Genomic DNA, 18165 nt, shown 5'->3' on the forward strand with positions numbered 1-18165 from the left:
ACAGATAATAAGTGGGTTGTCACTTGTGTCCTCTTGTGTGCTAAAGGTGACAAGACCTCTCCTTTTAAAACATATACATAATAGTTTAAGATGTTAGGGCACTTGGGTGTCTCAGTCGGGTAAGGCTCAAGTCATGATCTCCTGGCCCATGGGTTGGATCCCTGCATCAGCCTCTGTGCTGACAGCTTGGAGCCTGGAGCCCGCTTTGGATTCTCTGCTCCTACCCCGCTCCTGTTCTGTCTCTAAAAATAAATAAAGGTTAAAAACAAAAAAAGATGTTAGGCAACTCTGTAAAAATAACCCAGTGATACTTACATTTTAAGCTGTTTTGCTTCCAGTTATTTTGTGATCTTTAGTACACACATGAGACTTGATGCAGTTTTGTTTACAAATCTTCCATATTTTAACATGTTTTTATAAGTAATTGGCATGCAGAATATTTAGATTTCCATTTGGTTAATAATTTGACATTTCCTTTCATTGGGAAACTGCTGGGATATTTGATTATTGTTGTTTCTCTATTTACCAGTATCTCACTCTGATAGTGCTGCAGTAACTAGCATATTTTTCCTTTTTTTTTTTTTTTTTGAGTTATTTCTTTGGATTATAGCTCCAGTGGTGTCATTATTAGAATCAGAGTATGAATGGTTCCGTAGCTCCTGCTAGATGAGAGATTATACTCAAATAGTGGGCCAGAGTATGTTCACTCATTATTTTGTGCATGGTATCAGCAGCATGTTCCATTGCATAGTTTTCTTTTTATTTCCATAATGATGCAGTTTAAAGATCGTAAAATATTACTGATAAGACTTCTCATGTTCATGTATCAGAAGACAATAGTGTTAAGGGGGCAGTACTGCCTTAATTGAGCTACCAGATTTCAGTATAATCCCTCAAAAATCACAGCCTGCTTTTTTGTAGAAATCGACAAAGTGATACTAAACTTAAGGAACCCAGAGGCAGTCTTGAAAAGGAAAACAAAATTGGAAGATAACATACTTCCTAATCTCAAAATCTACAAAGTAATCAAGTGAGTGGTACTGGCATAAGAATAGACCTGTAGAGATCAATGAAAGTCAAGAAATCTGTAATTTATGGATCCATTGACTTTTGACAAGGGTAAATCAGTAGGCAAAGAATAGTCTTTTCAGCAAATGGAGTGACGACAACTGAATATCCACATGCAAGTAAATGAAGTTGGACTCCTACTGTATACTGTATGGGAAGAATGAATGCAAATGGATCGTAGACCTAAATGTAAGAGCTAAAACCATAAAACCCTTGGGTTAGACAGGACATCAAAAGCACAACAACAAAAGGAAAACAGCTAAATTGAACTACATCAAAATTAAAGCCTTTTGTGCTGCAAAGAGTATTGTCAAAGTAAACAGGGGTGCCTGGGTGGCTAAATCAGTTGAGTGTCCCCACTCTTGATTTCAGCTCAGGTCATAATCCCGGGGTCATGGGACTGAGCCCCATATTGGGCTTTGTGCTGAACACGGAGCCTACTTAAGATTTTTTCCCTCTCCCTCTCCCTCTCTCTCCTGCTTGCACTCTCTCTCTCTCAAAACAAAAAATAAGTTAAGAAAAAAAAGGTGGGGTGGGGGGGCACTTAACTGACTAAGCCAACCAGGGTTAGGGTTAGGGTGCATCCAACTTTTGATCTCAAATCTCAGTCTCAGGGTTGTGAGTTCAAGCCCCCTGTGTTGGACTCCATGCTGGACATGGAGCCTACTTAAGAAAAAAAGCTGCAGAATGGGAGAAAATATTCGCAGCTTCTAGATAGGACAAGGGACTTATATCCAGGATATGTAAAGAACTCTAACAACTCAATTAAGAGACAAATAAGCCACGTTTTAAAATAGGCATAGGATCTGAAGAGACCTTTCTCCCAAGGAAATCTGCAAATGACCAATAAGCACGTGAAAAGATGCACAACATCATAAGTAATTATGAAGAAATGCAAATTAAAACCAAGTGAGATGCTATTTCACACCTACCAGGCTACCTGTAATAAAGACAGCCAATCACAAGTGCTGGCCAACATATGGAGAAACCAGAAACCTAATTCATTGTTGATGGGGATGTAAAATAGTGCGGCCACTTTGGAAAAGTTTGGCACTTCCTCAGAATGTTAAACACAGATTTACCATATGACCCGGAAGTCCCTTTCCTGGCAGTATACCCAAGAGAAATGAAAACATATATGTCCACATTGTTATTTATAGAGCAAAGAGTGGAAACAACTCAGATGTCCATCAGTTGATGAACAAAATGTGCATCCATACAATGGAATAATTATATTCAACAACAAAAAGGAATGAAGTACTGATACGTGCTACAGTGTGGGTGAACCTAGAAAGTATGTTAAGTGAAGAGAGTCAATCACCAAAGAGCATATATTGTAGGATTCCATTTCTGTGCAATCTCCAGAACAGGCAAATCTATCAGAATTAATTTATTTGTCAGAATTAAACGATATCTATATCTCACACATGCAAATAGGTATGAGAATGCAATAGTTCTTAGAACATCAGTGTACAATCTAGAAGAAAACAGGATTATCTATGTGTCCCAGTTGGGGCAGAAGATAAATATGTGAAGAAATGAAGTCTGTCATAACAAAAATGTATATGTGTTCAAATTTTCACAATAAAATGTAATAATTTTCAAATGAAAATATTAGAAGATATACGTGATAAGGATTCCTTATGATTACATTATACATTATAATATGGGCAGATAAATAAGGAGAATATTTTATTTATTTTGAGAGACAGATTATTGCTTACTTGGGGGTGGGGATAAACGAGGGAGAGTGGAATAACTCTTAGCGGGTACAGGGTTTCTTGTTGGGGTGATGAAAATATTCTAAACTTAGATTCTCCTAATGTTTGTGCAGCTCAGTGAATGTACTAAAAATCATAGAATTGTATACTTCAAGTGGGCAAACCTTTTGATATTTGAGTTATATCTCAAAGATGTTTCAAGAACGTTATGGAGGATATTTTCCGTATGAACATATACAGTCTCTTTTTCTTTGGATGTAAATTATTGATACAACAGAATGACTCCTGAGTAAAAAGTAATTTCCTGGGGCATCTGGGGCTCAATCAGTTAAGTGATTAGGTCATGATCCCACAATTCCTGAGATTGAGCCCTGTGTCAGGCTCTGCGCTAACAGTGCAGAGCCTGCTTGGAATTCTCCCTTTCCTCTCTACCTCTCTCTGTTTCTGTCTCTAACTAAATAAATAACCCTCTCCTACTCTCTGTGGGTCGGTCTCTCTCTCTCTCTCTTACTCTCAAATAAACTTAAAATATTTTTCTTACATATTTTCCCAAATTCTAATGTATAATGTAATCATAAGGAATCTTCATCATGTATACCTTCTAATACTTTCATTTGAAAGCTATTACGTTTTGTTGTGAAAATTTGAACATTCAAACATGTACACATTTTTGTTATAACAGACTTCATTTCTTCACATATTTATCTTCTGCCCCAACTGGGACACATAGATAATCCTGTTTTCTTCTAGATTGTACGCTGATGTTCTAAAAAGTATTACATTCTCATACCTATTTGCATGTGTGAGATACAGATATCGTTTCTTTTTTTTTTCAATGAAAACCATTTTATTTTATTTTTTTAATTTAATTTTTTTAAATTTACATCCAAATTAGTGTATAGTGCAACAATGATTTCAGGAATAGATTCCTTGTGCCCCTTACCCATTTAGCCCACCCCCCCCAAAACCCCTCCAGTAACCCTCTGTTTATTCTCCATATTAATGAGTCTCTTATGTTTTGTCCCCCTCCCTGTTTTTATATTTTTTGTTTCTCTTCCCTTATGTTCATCTGTTTTGTCTCTTAAAGTCCTCATATGAGTGAAGTCATGATATTTGTCTTTCTCTAACTAATTTCACTTAGCGTAATACCCTCCAGTTCTGTCCACGTAGTTGCAAATGGCAAGATTGCATTCTTTTTGATTGCCGAGTAATACTCCATTGTATATATATACCGCATCTTCTTTATCCATTCATCCATCGACGGACATTTGGGCTCTTTCCGTACTTTGGCTATTGTTGATAGTGCTGCTATAAACATTGGGGTGCATGTACCCCTTCGAAACAGCATCCCTTGGATAAATACCTAGTAGTGCAATTGCTGGGTCGTAGGGTAGTTCTATTTTTAGTTTTTTGAGGAAGCTGCATACTGTTTTCCAGAGTGGCTGCACCAGCTTGCATTCCCAAGATATCGTTTAATTCTGATACCCCCGGTATCAGGAATATTGACACTTTTGTTTTTCCTCCTGTTATTGAGTTAAACCCTTTTAAGATAGATGGAATCTGTTTTTTTTCTTGTTAAATTGTTTGTTGTTAAACTTTGCTATCTCCAGGGGCGCCTGGGTGGCTCAGTTGGTTAAGCATGTGACTTCGGCTCAGGTCATGATCTCGTGGTTTGTGGGTTCGAGCCCCGTGTCGGACTCTGTGCTGACAGCTCAGAGCCTGGAGCCTGCTTCTGATTCTGTCTCCTTCTCTCTCTGCCCCTCCCCCACTTGTGCTCTGTCTCTCAAAAATAAATAAATGTAAAAATTTTTTTTTAAATTTTGCTTTCTCCATCAATTTCTTTTCATCATGATAAGTGCACTCTTTAATCCCCATCCCCTATTTCACCCATCCCCCCCCCCCCCCACATCCCCACTGGTAACCATCACTTTGTTCTCTATAGTCAAGAGTCTGTTTCTTGGTTTGTCTCTTTCTTTGGTGTTCATTTGTTTCTTTAATCCCACATATGCATGAAATCATATGGGTTTGTCTTTGACTTCAGTTAGCATAATACTCTCTAGCTCTATCATGTCATTGCAAATAGCAAAATTTCATTCTTTTTTACAATGGGATATTCCATTGCATATATATACCACATCTTCTTTATCCATTCCTCAGTTGATGAACATTTGGGCTGCTTCCGTAATTTGGCTATTGTAAATAATGCTGCATGTATCCCTTTAAATTAGTGTTTTGTATTTTGGAGGGGGGAGGTAAGTACTGAGTAGTGCTTTTCCTGGATGGTAGAGTAGTTCTGTTTTACTTTTTTTGAGGGACCTCCATACTGTTCCACAGTGGTTGCACCCATTTGCATTTCCACCAACAGTGCACATGCACTCTCTCCACATCCTCGCCAACACTTGGCTCATGTCTTGACTTTAGCCATTCTGATAGGTGTGAGGTGATATCTCCTTGTACTTCTGATTTGCATTTCCCTGATGATGAGTGATGTTGAGCATTCTTTCATATGTCTGTTGGCCACCTGGATGTCGTCTTTGGAGAAATGTCTGTTCGTGTCTTCTGCCCATTTTAATTGGATTATGTGTGTGTGTATGTATGTGTGTGTGTGTGTGTGTGAGTTGTATCACTTCTTTATATATTTTGGATACGAACCCTTTATCTGATAGGTCATTTGCAAATATCTTCTCTCATTCCGTAGGTTGTCTTTTAGTTTTGTTAATTATTCCCTTTGCTGTGCAGAAACTACTGATGTTTCAGTAGTTTTATTTCCCTGGTCTCAGGAGACATATCTAGAAAAATGGTGCTTATGCTAGTGTCCAAGAAATTACTGACTGTGCTTTCTTCAAGGATTTTTGTGGTTTCAGGTCTCAAATTTAGGTCTCTAATTCATTTTGAGTTTATTTTTGTGTATGGTGAAGGAAAATGGTCTCGTTCTATTCTTTTGGATATGGCTGTCCAGTTCTCCTGACATCATTCATTGAATAACCTTTTTCCATTGTATATTCATTTCTCCTTTGTCAAAGATTGGCCATGTAATTGTGGGTCTATTTCTGGATTTTCTGTTTTATGCCATTCGTCTGTATATCTGTTTCTATGATGGTACTATACTGTTTTAGTTAGTACTGCTTTATAATATGACCTGAGATCTGGAATTGTGATATCTCCAGTTTTCTTTTTCAAGATTGCTTTGGCTGTTTGAGGACTTTTGTGGTTCCATACAAATTTTAGGATTGTTGGTTCTGGTGCTGTGAAAAATGCTGTTGGTATTTTGATAGGGATTGCATTAAATGTGCAGAATGCTTTGGATATTTTAACAATATTTATTCTTACAACCTGCAAGCATGGAATGTCTTTCCACTTCTTTGTGTTGTCTTGAATTTCTTTCATCAGTGTTTTAAACTTTCAGAGTACAGGTCTTTCACCTCTTTGGCTGAGTTTATTCCTATTTTATTGTTTTTGGTGCAATTGTAAATGGGATTGTTTTCTTAAATTCACCTTGTGCTGCTCCATTATTATATAGGAATGGAACAGATTTCTGTACATTGATTTTTGTATCCTGTGGCTTTACCAGATTCATATATTAGTTCTAGTAGTTTTTTGCTAGAGTCTTTAGGGCTTTCTATGTATAGTATCATGACATCTGCAGATAGTGAAAATTTTACTTCTTCCTGACCAATTTGGATGTCTTTTGTTTATTTTTGTTGTCTGATTGCTGTGGCTACGACTTCAGTACTGTGTTGAATGAAAGTGGTAAGAGTGGACATCCTTGTCTTGTTCCTGACCTTAGGAAAAGTGCTCCCAGTTTTCCACCATGGAGTCTGAAGTTGGCTGTGTGTTTTTCATATATGGACTTTATTATGTTGAGATATGTTCCCTCTAGACCTACTTTGCAGCAGGTTTTTATCACGAATGGATATTGTACTTTGTCCAATGCCTTTCCTGCATTTGTAGAAATGGTCCTATGGTTGTTCTCCTTTCTGTTATTGATGTGATGTGTCATGTTGATTGTTTTTGCAAATAGTGAACCACACTTGCATCCTGTGAATAAATCCCACTTGGTCATGGTGTATTTTTTTAATGTATTGTTGGATTCGGTTTGCTAATATTTTGTTGAGGGTTTTGGCATCTATATTCATGAGAGATATTGGCCTGTAGTTCTCTTTTTTTGTAGTGTCTTCATCTGGTTTTGGTATTAGGGTAATATTGGCCCCATAGAATGAATTGAAAAGTTTTCCTTCCTCTTGTATTTTTTGGAATAGTTGGAGAAAAATCGGTTAACTCTTCTTTTGGGGCATCTGGGTGGCTCAGTCTGTTAAGCATCTGACTCTTGATTTCGGCTCAGGTCATGATCTCATGGTTTGTGGGATCAAGCCCCATGTCAGGCTCCATGCTGTCAGCATGGGATTCTCTCTCTCCCTCTCCCCCTCACTCGCTCTTGTGCACATGCGCCCTCTGTTTCTTGCTCTCAAAATAAATAACACTCCCTCCCCCCAGAAACGTCTTCTTTAAATGTTTGGTAGAATTCACTTGTGAAGCCATCTGGTCCTGGACTTTAGGGTTTGGGGTGTTTCTTGATTATTAATTCAGTTCCATTGCTGGTAATTGGTCTGTTCAATTTTCTGTTTCTTCCTGCTTTCATTTTGGTAGGTTATATGTTTCTAGGAACTTACCCATTTTTTTTCCAAGTTGTCCAGTTTGTTGGCATATAATTTTTCATAATAACCTCTTGCTGTTGTTTGTATTTCTGTGGTGTAGGTTGTTATTTCTCTTCTTTCATTAGTGATTTTGTTTATTTGGGTCCTCTCTCTACTTTGTTTGGTAGTCTGACTAGAAGTTTATCCATATTATTGATCTTAAAAAAATCAGCTCCTGGTTTCATTGATCTGTTGTGTTTTTTGAAGTTTCTATCCTTTATTTCTGCTCTAATCTTTATTTCCTTTTGTTGGGCTTGGGTTCTTTTTTTCTAGTTCCTTTTGGTGCAAGGTTGGGTTGTTGGAGGTTTTTCTTGCTTCTTGAGTTGGGCCTGTATTACTATAAACTACCCTCTTAAGAACCACTTTTGTGCATCTAAGATTTTGGATCGTTGTGTTTTCATTTGCATTTGTTTCCATGTAACTTTTTATTCTTTGATTTCTTGGTTGACATATTCATTGTTTAGTAGCATGTTATTTAACCTCCATGTATTTGTGCACTTTCCAAACTTTTTCTTGTGGTTAATTTCTCATTTCATAGTGCTATGGTCAGAAAAGGTGTAGATGGAGTCTATTTTTGAGACGTTTTTATATTTTTAAATGACTGTTACTTAGCCTTGATAATTGTGATTTTATAATGTTTTGAATATAACATAGATCAACTATTGCCATGAAAAGTACCTATTTAGTGGGGCGCCTTGGTGGCTTAGTCAGTTAAGTGTCTGACTTCAGCTCAGGTCATAATCTCACGGTTTGTGGATTCAAGCCCTGTGTCAGTCTCTGTACTGACAGCTCAGAGTCTGGAGCCTGCTTCATATTCTGTTTCTCAATCCTTCTCTCTTTCTCCCTTCTCTCTCTCTCTCTCTCTCTCTCTCTCTCAAAACTAAATAAACATGAAAAAAGTATTTAGTATTTTATCTACTTGTTTTCTCATATATATGCTTAACTATTAGTTTGTCAGTTTCTGTATATTACAGGGAGATTTTAATTGAGATTTAGAATATTTCATTAATTCCTGAGGATGTCTGTTAATTTAGGGATGCCCCTTTATTTCTTCCATTACACTTTATAATGTTTGTGTGTGTACATTTGTCCTGTTCTGAGTAAACAGGGGTCCAAATAACATAAGTATGTGTAAGTGTACCTAGTTATTTTGGGATTAAGGAGGCACTAGAAGTCAGGCCTTCTTTCTCAATCCAGTGTTACTTTGCTTTTATTTGTTAATAAATTATACGCACACACACATATTATGTATATAATATTTTATATGTTGGCAAATGTTTTATATGTAACTTCTAAGTAAATCACATATATTTCAATGTGAAAATATTCAAGGAGGCTTATTCTTAGCTTTAAATCTGATATTTTATAAAAATGAGTTGGTTAGTAGACTATCTTTTTTACAGTTTGAAGAAGCAGGTGACTTAAAGTAATGAAACCATTATTAAACATTTGAATATTTTTCTGTTATTCGGGTACCCATTTGAAATCAATTCCTTAGTAACATTTTTTAATAATGTTTTAAAACCTCTTACTGTTCTATGCATTTTAGTTTTATATTGTAGTTTTTCTATTTCCACTTACTATTTAAAAATATGCCAGGACTATTAATAGATATGTAAAAACGTGGTGTCACTTTCTATTTGTGGTATTTTTGTGCTGTTTGCGGTATTTTATAAATTTGTGTCTATGATTGGGCTTTTGGATACATTGGCTTTAAATGTGATTTTTTACCAATTTATTTTTTATTTCCATTTTCTGTCTAGTTTTCCTTAATTTAGCTTGTCTTCTAATCCATTTTTTTAAAACTTTGTATTTCTCTTAATAGGTATCTGTGCTCTCATTTAGGGATTGTACTGTGTGCTTTGAAGTTCTGCTTGCATTTTGTTTGCTTGAGAGGGTTTGGGAGCTGTAGTATTGCTACAGTGAGAGATGCATTTGGTCTTTGTCCCTAGTTCCTGGCATAGAACTCTAAAACCCGGGAATTTCCTCATTGAGAGGTGATAGAAGAGTATGTTGCTACTCATACCAAGCCCCTTTCAGCCTTACCCTGAGTTACGGTAATGGGTTGACTGTGACTCCTAGGTAGCTGCAGGAGGAGGGCTGGTTGGTAGGATGGGAGGGTTGGAACTTTGAGTAGCACTTCCTACTGCCAACCTCCTGGAATGAATTGGGGCTGGAGATTGAGTTAGTCATCCAGATCAATGATTTATTCAATCAAGCCTAACTAATGGATCCTCCATTAAAATCCTAAATGATGGGGTTCAGAGAGCTTCCGGGTAGGTGAATGCATCCATGTGCTGGGAGTGTGGCACACCCCGAACTCTAAGGGACAGAAGTTTCTGTGCTCAGGACCCTGTTGGACCTTGTGCTATGGGCCTCTTCCTCTGGCTGTTCGTTTTTATTCTTTATGATGTCAGAAGTGTTGTGAGTAGAAGAGACTGGTTTCCTTCAAGCTTCCTAAAGGTTTAGTGCTATTAAATGTTCTTGCCAAGTGTTTTGTGTTGTTATGATTGATTACATTTATTATATAAATTGTGTGATGAGGCCTGCTCTGTCTGGTAGGTTTGTTTGGGTCTCTGTGTGGCCCTCATCCTCTGCCTGGCAGTAGCCCGGGGCTGAGGGAACCTAGGGCATAGTTTTGCTGTTAAGATTCAGCGAGGTGGTGATCTGGGAGACCTGTGCCACTCTTGGAGCTGTGAGTGAGTGCTAGTCCTCGTTGGCTGTAATGATGACAGAGCCCGTGTCAAGGCTGCAGCAGCATGGGGACAGCGAGGGAGCACATGCCCTGGAGAGAGCAGGACTGTATGACAGGCAGGCAGTAAGCAGCTGGAGGTGTGGCCAGGCTTCAAGCAGCATAAACACAGGCCTACTGGAAGGTAAAGCTTGGTGTGGCTCACCATTGTGCTGCCCTCACAGCTGGGGAAGGCAACACAGAAGTGGGGGGATTGGGGCAGGCTGTTTCGAGTGTGGGAGTTTGAAGGTAGAGGTAAGAGTGTAGGGGATTAGCCTGCATTCAAGCCCAGAGCCAAGAAGCCACCAGATAGTGGGAGATCCAATCTCAGTGGGGCTGGAACATTTGGTGGGAGAGAGGCAGGTGGAATGAGGGTGACTAGGGAAACAACATATCATTTGATTTTTGTCTCTCAGTCCAAATCTCCTTTCTCATAGAAGAGTTCCTTGTTCATATTTAATTGTATGTTACATGCGCATTGTTTTCCTTTGCCCTTCAGGGTTGTGTTTGTTTATTCACATTTCTTTTAATGCTTACCTGTTCTTGAGTAGATTTTTCTTTAGTATTAGATTGAAAAAAAATGATTTTGATGTTTGACTTGTCTGTCTTCTATTTGAAACATGGGTTCACATATCCATACAGTGTTCCAGTCCTTTGTTCCTCACTCTTCTGATGCGAATGAGCATACTGTAAACTCCTTGAGAGGTGACAGAGTCAGGTTTCAGGAAATAGCATTTCTCACTTTTACCCTACCCCTTGTCTAAAGCTCTTGGAGGAAATTTTATATTTTCTCACAGCATCGTGTTCAGCTTTCCTGATTTTCTTTATGACTGTGGACTCTTAACATTTGGGCAGCTGAGTTCTTGAAGCTGTGTGTTGCTTTGTTTGGGGTAATAGTTTTCATTTCTCTGCGCTGTCTGACAGAGGGCTTGTTAGCTCTGGCAGTCTTGTCCCATTGCTTCAGGTTTTGATCTATGTAGCTTTGGAGAAAGAGCTCTGGGCTAAGTCTAAGGATCTGGTTTGGCTCTGTCCTAAACCATACAGGCACTGTCTCCTTCCCAGTGGTTGCTCACAGACCATACAACTTGAAAGAGCTGTAAGACCTCAGTCAAGCCAGTCAACCTTCTCTGGCGCTCTTTCTTCACCTGGAAAATTAGGGTTTTTCTGAAGCGTCTGCCCTGGAGCCCTGATTTAATTGACTAGTTGGGATATGTTCCATGAAAAGAGGTTCTGTGTCAGGCAAATCAGGATATGCTGGGACTGCTCAGAGACTTTAGTTTTGCACTGTGAGGGAGCCTAGAGTATACAGGTATGCCGTCTGTGTTTACCCAACTTATTTGACCAGGAAAATTCTTTTTTATACAGTAGCCTGTGAGAACCGAAAGGTTCAGTAGAATACACTTTAAGAAACACTAGGCTACATCATTTTTAAGGGCTTTTTGCCCCCAGCTTTAAATTTTATAGTTCTGTGGATATACTGAAGCCACTTAATTGCATATTTTAAAAGGGTAAGTTTTCTGGTGTGTGAAATATATCTCAACAAAGCTGTCATAAAAATGTTTTGTGGTTCTTTAATCTTCAGAATTAACTACATGGGATTGCTTCTGATTTTTTCAACTTGCCTTTAATTCTCTTTGAGGAAAAAAAACATAGGAACTTGCCCATTTGACATCCTTTGTAGAGAATGCCATTCAGTTGTAGGAAAACTTCTTAAAGTTGCTTTCCTGATTATGGCTTCTATTTCTCTCGTGTAAATCTCCATGCATATTGGATCTTCTCCATCTGTTTTCTTCTAGGTGTGTTTGTTTATCTTGAATTGCTGCCTTTTGTGTAGTGTGATTTTCTGTAGATTATTGTATCTGTTTTTCAGAGTTAATTCTTTGCATTATCTTCTTCACTGTTAGTTTTTTGGTAGTGTCTTAAAAAATTTTTTTTAACATTTATTCATTTTTGAGAGACAGAGTGTGAGTGGGGAAGGGGCAGAGAGAGAGGGAGAATCTGAAGCAGGCTCCAGGCTCTGAGCTGTCAGCACAGAGCCCAGCGTGGGACTTGAACTTGCAGACTGCAAGATCGTGACCTGAGCTGAAGTCGGACGCTTAACCAACTGAGCCACCCAGGTGCCTCAATAGTATCTTTAATATATGTACATTTCTTTTAAATTCATTGCTGTTTTTCATATAAATTCCATGTCATTTTAAAAGGCAGCGTGGTACAGCTGAAAAAGCATCTGACTCAGCTCAAAACAGGCTCTTTTACTTCCTGACTGGCTGAGCATTCTGAGTCTGTGTCCTTATGCATAGAAAGAGGACAGTGCCTCTCCCATGCTAGCCCTAAATAATGTAATGTGGATATGGTAAAGCACTCAGCACACGGTACTTGGACAGGGCTTTTCCTATTTAGACAGAATTGCATCTGGATTGTAAATCCAATATAAAGCACTTTCTGTGACACGTTTTGTCAACATCCTATGTGTAACCGTTGAGAGACCAAGGAAATGTAACTGGTACGTTAATCACTTTGACCACTCATTAGTGCTGGATTTGGTCACACAACGCTTTTTCAAGGGGGTTGCTATCCATGTGAAGGTGCTGAAAATAAAACTACCGTATTCCATTATTTGTACGTAATCAAATTTGTTGCCTGTGATATAAAAGGCCTTTGGGGGGGATGCCAAGAGAAATAGGGAAAAAGTCCCGCCCCAGAAGTCATTCATAATCTAACTATGAATAGCAATGTTGAATGCATGAAAAGGTAATGGCTCAAGGCAATGAAAGTGCCAAATGAATGGGTGGTCACTATTGGTGGGGATGACTGGGGAAGAGGGGGTGGAGGAGGTGGAACTTGAGGGATGGGAGAGCCACTTTCGGTCACCTTCTCAGGGAAACCTTCCATGACTGTGGTATTGGATGTGTTGGCCTCACTCCTGCCACTGGTCTCCCTGTCTCCTTTACCAACCCTCCTCATTTTTGCCCAGAGACTCCTGTTCACTGCACACTCAGGGTGAAGTCTCTTCTTTGCTCATGGTCTGGCTCTCCCCCTTAGAATGAGAAAGCAATCTCCACGAAGCAGGGACTCTTTCTGTCACTGGGTATCTCAAATGCCTTGACCAGTGCCCAGCTCCAGACACCAGGGCTTCAAGAGTGAGTGAGTGTGAGAGGGCACACGTGTTTGTGCACCTTGAATGAATACTCCGGCTCCTTGCCTTTTGCCTTTCTTCATTGTGCTGTGATGGTAGTTCTATTTTTATAGCTCCTGGGTTTTTCTCAGAATGGGAGCAGCCATATTTATGGCATTTTGAAAAGTTCCCTCAATTACACATAATTTGTAGATTCCGTGTGTATAGTGGTATTAAAGGCTCCATCCTCCCCAATCAAGGACTGTGTAAAACCAAAACATTAAGTGTGCCTGGATGGCTCAGTTGGTTGAGCTTCTGGCTCTTAGTTGAGGCTCAGGTCATGATCTCACAGTTCATGGGATCAAGCCCCACGTCGGTGTGTGAGTTGACAGTGCAAAGCCTGCTTGGGATTCTCTCTCTGTCCCTCTCTCTCTGCCTCTCCCCCTTTCATTTTCCCTCTTTCTCAAAAATAAATCATTCTTTGGTTAAAAAAAAATTTTTTTTACACTTATTTACTTTTTTGAGAGACAGAGACAGAGCACAAGTCAGGGAGGAGCAGAGAGAGAGGGAGACACAGAATCCGAAGCAGGCTCCAGGCTCTGAGCTGTCAGCACAAAGCCCGATGTGAGGGTCGAACCCACAAACCGTGAGATCGTGACCTCAGCTGAAGTCGGACACTCAACCAGTTGAGCCACCCAGGTTCCCCAATAATGCTTTGGTTTTAAAGTTTGTTTAAGAAAAAGAGTGATAGAATTGGTAGTACATGGATCAAAATACTGGTAGAACTGACCTATAAATGAACTCCTATATTATAATGTAAACAAAGTTTTTTTAAAAAAGGAGGAATAAAGCTAAAATTAGTGTCCTTAACATAGAAAGAACTCTTAGAAACACAGAACGTAGTAGAAGGATAAACAGACAAAAAGAAAAATAGACAAAATACCTGAACAGACAATCCATAAAATAAGATGCACAAATGGTAACCTTTTACCTTTTACCCCCATGATAGAATCAATGAGCCGCAAATTAAAACAAGGGAAAACATAATTGGCAAATGCTGAAAAACATTCTCTGTTGGGAAAGGTTCAGGGAAATGGTCTCTTATAAACTGTTGGTACATATGTAAATTCATAAAACCTTTGGGACATGTAGTCTTGTATTTATACAAATTAATCCACAATCCGTATAGGGAATAACTTAGATGTACCATATATGCACTCTCACACGTAAGAGACCTACACATACACATACATGCACACAGAGACCGAACCTGCCCCCGTTCATCACCTGTAAGAAAAATTCCAGGAGTGGATTCTGAGGGGGAGGGAGGAGCAGGTGGTGTGATCTGCTATCTTAGGTCAGGTAGTCACACCCTTCCTAAGACCAGAAAGCTTTTCCAGACAAGCAGAACCCTTCTGATTCCCATCATGTACGGGAATGGCTCCCCAGAGAAAGGAGACCACTGACAGTTGATGTATTCGTTTCCTCAGGCTGCCATGACAAGGAACCACAGAAAGGGGACAGAAATTAGTTGTCTTGTAGTCCTGAGGTTGGAAGTCTGCAGGGTTGATTTTCTTCAGAGCCTCCTCTCCTTGGCTTGTAGAGAGCAGTCTCCTCCCTGTGTCTTCATGTGTTCTTTCCTGTGTGTGTGCACACGTGCCTGGGTCCTCATTTCCTTCCTTCTTATGAGGCTTCCAGTTATATTGGATTAAGGCCTGCCCTAAAGACCTCATTCTAATGTAGTTACCTCTTTGGAGACCTTATCTCCAAATACAGTCACATTCTGAGATGGTAAGGATTAGGATTTCAACATATGAATTTTGGGGGGATGCAGTTCCACACATCACAGCTATCAGTGCCAATTAGTGTCTCCTCACAGGCGCTTAGGGTTTTCCTTTCTTTTCACGGGCACCTCAGATACCCTGGTAGCCTCTGAGTACAGTGCCCTGCACATTCTCTCAATGTGCCAAAATTCTCTCAGGGGTCAAAATGGAAAGAGTCACACGCCAATTTAAAGTAGACATGAACCACATGGTTTATCAAATCAGTGTCAAACAGCAAGAAGCAAGTGAAAAGGATAGCCTCGGTTAATGCTCTGAGGATGGAGTGCAGGCGCGGGGGGAAAGGCCGTGCTACCTGAGGCCCAGCATACACGCATATAACGTCTTGCATCGCTCTGTACATCACTGGCCACAGTAAAGCAGTGGACCCTCGGGTTTTAGTAGTGTTTCTTGGGTAGAGGACACACGGTGCCAGCATGGGTGTCACCAATGGATGGTCAGATTAAGGCCACCTGAATATTAATGTCTTAGGAATATTTAGTATTCTGAATATTTGGTGCTTTTTATATATTTATTTATATATATTTCATGTATATTTAGTACCCAGGTGCCTCATGAATTTAGATACTTTGTGACCCTTTTTGTTCTCTTTTTTCAAATATATTTTTTAAAGTTTATTTATTTTGAGGGGGTGGGGAGAGGCAGAGAGAGAATCCCAAACAGGCTCCAGGCTGTCAGTGCAGAGCCTGACATGGGACTTGAACTCACCAACTGTGAAATCATGACCCAAGGTGAAATCAGGAGTCAGACACTTAATCGCCACCCAGGCGCCCTAAACCCTTTCATCGTCTAACACACACACAGGCTCTTACTTGCGGAGTACATACTGTGTTCTTGACATTCTGGACACATCTCAGGAATTCTGCCTGTGCCTGACAAACTCTGCTTCCTGGTTACTTAAAACCTCTTGAAAGAATGTGCCTGTATCTTACAAACTTCCATATCTAGCAGCTGAAAATGCTCAACTGCGTGTTAAGAGTGGTCCACATGGGAACACCCTCTCCTAGCGGCTGGGTCCACAGGAACTAGCGTGTTTTTGGATTTGCCACCACAAACAGCGATCTCCTCTCTAGTGTTTAACACCACAGAATTAAGTGGTACCAACATTATTTGAATGCCAGTGGACTGGCTCTGAGCTGAGACCTTTTTGTTGGCAATTGAATGCTATCATTTGATGTTAAACACAATTTGGTGGTGGCACAAAAGGAAACTGTTCGCTGGGGAAGTGGAATCTTGCCTTACAGATTCAGGGAAGTCTGGAACTTGATGTCCTTTTGGCACCAGAGTCTGGGTCAGGTCTCCAAAAGGACTTGGCCTTGTTTCCATTAACACCTCCCCCCCACCCCCACGACTCTACAAAGGAAACCTTTTGCTTGCTATCTGAATTTAATGTATCTTCTCAGCTTGGTATTGCTAGTGGGAATCTTTGAGTAGAATAGAATGTAACATTAGTAACTGCAAGCTTACTGTGCTGACTCTGAAAATTATTCGGACTCTTTTTGTGTTTTCATATTTGTACTTTGAGATTTTTTTTTAAAAAGTTGATTTATTTTGAAAGAGAGCAAGAGTGCATATGAGCGGGCAGGCGTGGGGGGGGGGGGCGGTGTGCAAAGAGAGAGAGAGAGGGAGAGAGCATCCCAAGCAGGCTCCATGCTGTCAGCGTGGAGCCTGATGAGGGGTCCAGTCTTAGGAACCATGAGATAACCTGAAGAGTTATCAAGAGTTGGCTGCTTAACTGACTGAGCCACCCAGGTGCCCTGAAATCTTTACTTTCTAAAGGGCTTTAAATATATATTGATGTGGAAATAGCTTACATTTTTAAACTTGGAAAATGGGATTTGTGGCCACTTACATGTTTCCTTTTTCCTTTGTCCCTTGTCTCTCCAGATATGTCTGTGTTTGGGTTAGGCAAGGATACAGATTTATATGTTTGTGGTAGAATCTTAAATGGCTCTTAATTATGTCTACAGGAAAGAATCTAGAATTTCTCCCAGTAGTCTAAAACAAATTGTGAGAAGCTTAATTACCATTTATTGCAAATCCTCTTTCTAAATGTTGGAAAACAATATTGTGATTTCCCGGCACTACTAACAGGTAACACATACCTATTTTTATTTTTTTTAATTTTTATTTTTTAAAGTTTATTATTTTTGAGAGAGAGTGCGTGAGCAGGGGAAGGGCAGAGAGCGAGGGAGACACAGAATCCAAAGCAGGCTCCAGGCTCTGAGCTGTTAGCACAGAGCCCTATGTGGGGCTCAAACTCACGAACCGTGAGATCATGACCTGAGCTGAAGTCGGCTGCTAAACCGACTGAGCCATCCAGGTGCCCCATGACATACACCTGTTTTTAAAGGCAATGTACCCTTCCCCAAGAGCATTGTGTGTGCGTTAATTCATTTATTTCAAGATCTCCTGAAAATTATAATTTTTTTCTCAAGGCCCAAAACTGTGTTGTTTGTGAAGTTGGCGCTGAAATCTGGTACTATTGACTAAATTTTAATATTCTCTGTTATGTCGTGTCTCCATTAAAGGAAAACAATTCAAGTTATGGTATTTTAAACATTTTAAATGAATTATTCAATTGAAAGGCGTGGCTTTGTAGTGAACTAGTTATTTATAGTTCCAGAGCATAGAAAATATGAAAATATTTTCTACAAGTCTGCTAGTTCTGGTATGATCCTGATACCAAAACTCCTAGAGGAGAGCACTGAACAAAAACCTATAGATCAACTTCATTCTGAACATAGAAGCTCTAAATAAATATTAGTAAGTTAGATCCAACAATGTATTTTTGATATGCTGTATTATGACCTTAGTAGGGCTTATTTCAGAAAGGCCAGCGTCGTTTAGCCTCAGGAAATGTGTTCCTGTTATGACCTGCATTAAGGAGGTAATTGATAAAACCGCACAGTCCCATCAGTAGAGGCCCAAATAGCATTTAATGAAATCCACTTAAAAAAAAAACAAAAACAAAAACCAAGAAACTATTAGCAAA

At 39.5% G+C, this 18165-nt stretch overlaps 1 protein-coding gene across 1 annotated transcript in view; it reads left to right on the forward strand.

The window, feature by feature from the left end:
* Nucleotides 1–18165, forward strand: part of TTC39C (tetratricopeptide repeat domain 39C) — a 106888-nt gene that overhangs the window by 69113 nt on the left and 19610 nt on the right. The window lies entirely within an intron of this gene.

This window comes from Acinonyx jubatus, chromosome D3, assembly GCF_027475565.1.
Source record: "Acinonyx jubatus isolate Ajub_Pintada_27869175 chromosome D3, VMU_Ajub_asm_v1.0, whole genome shotgun sequence".
NCBI lineage: Eukaryota > Metazoa > Chordata > Mammalia > Carnivora > Felidae > Acinonyx > Acinonyx jubatus.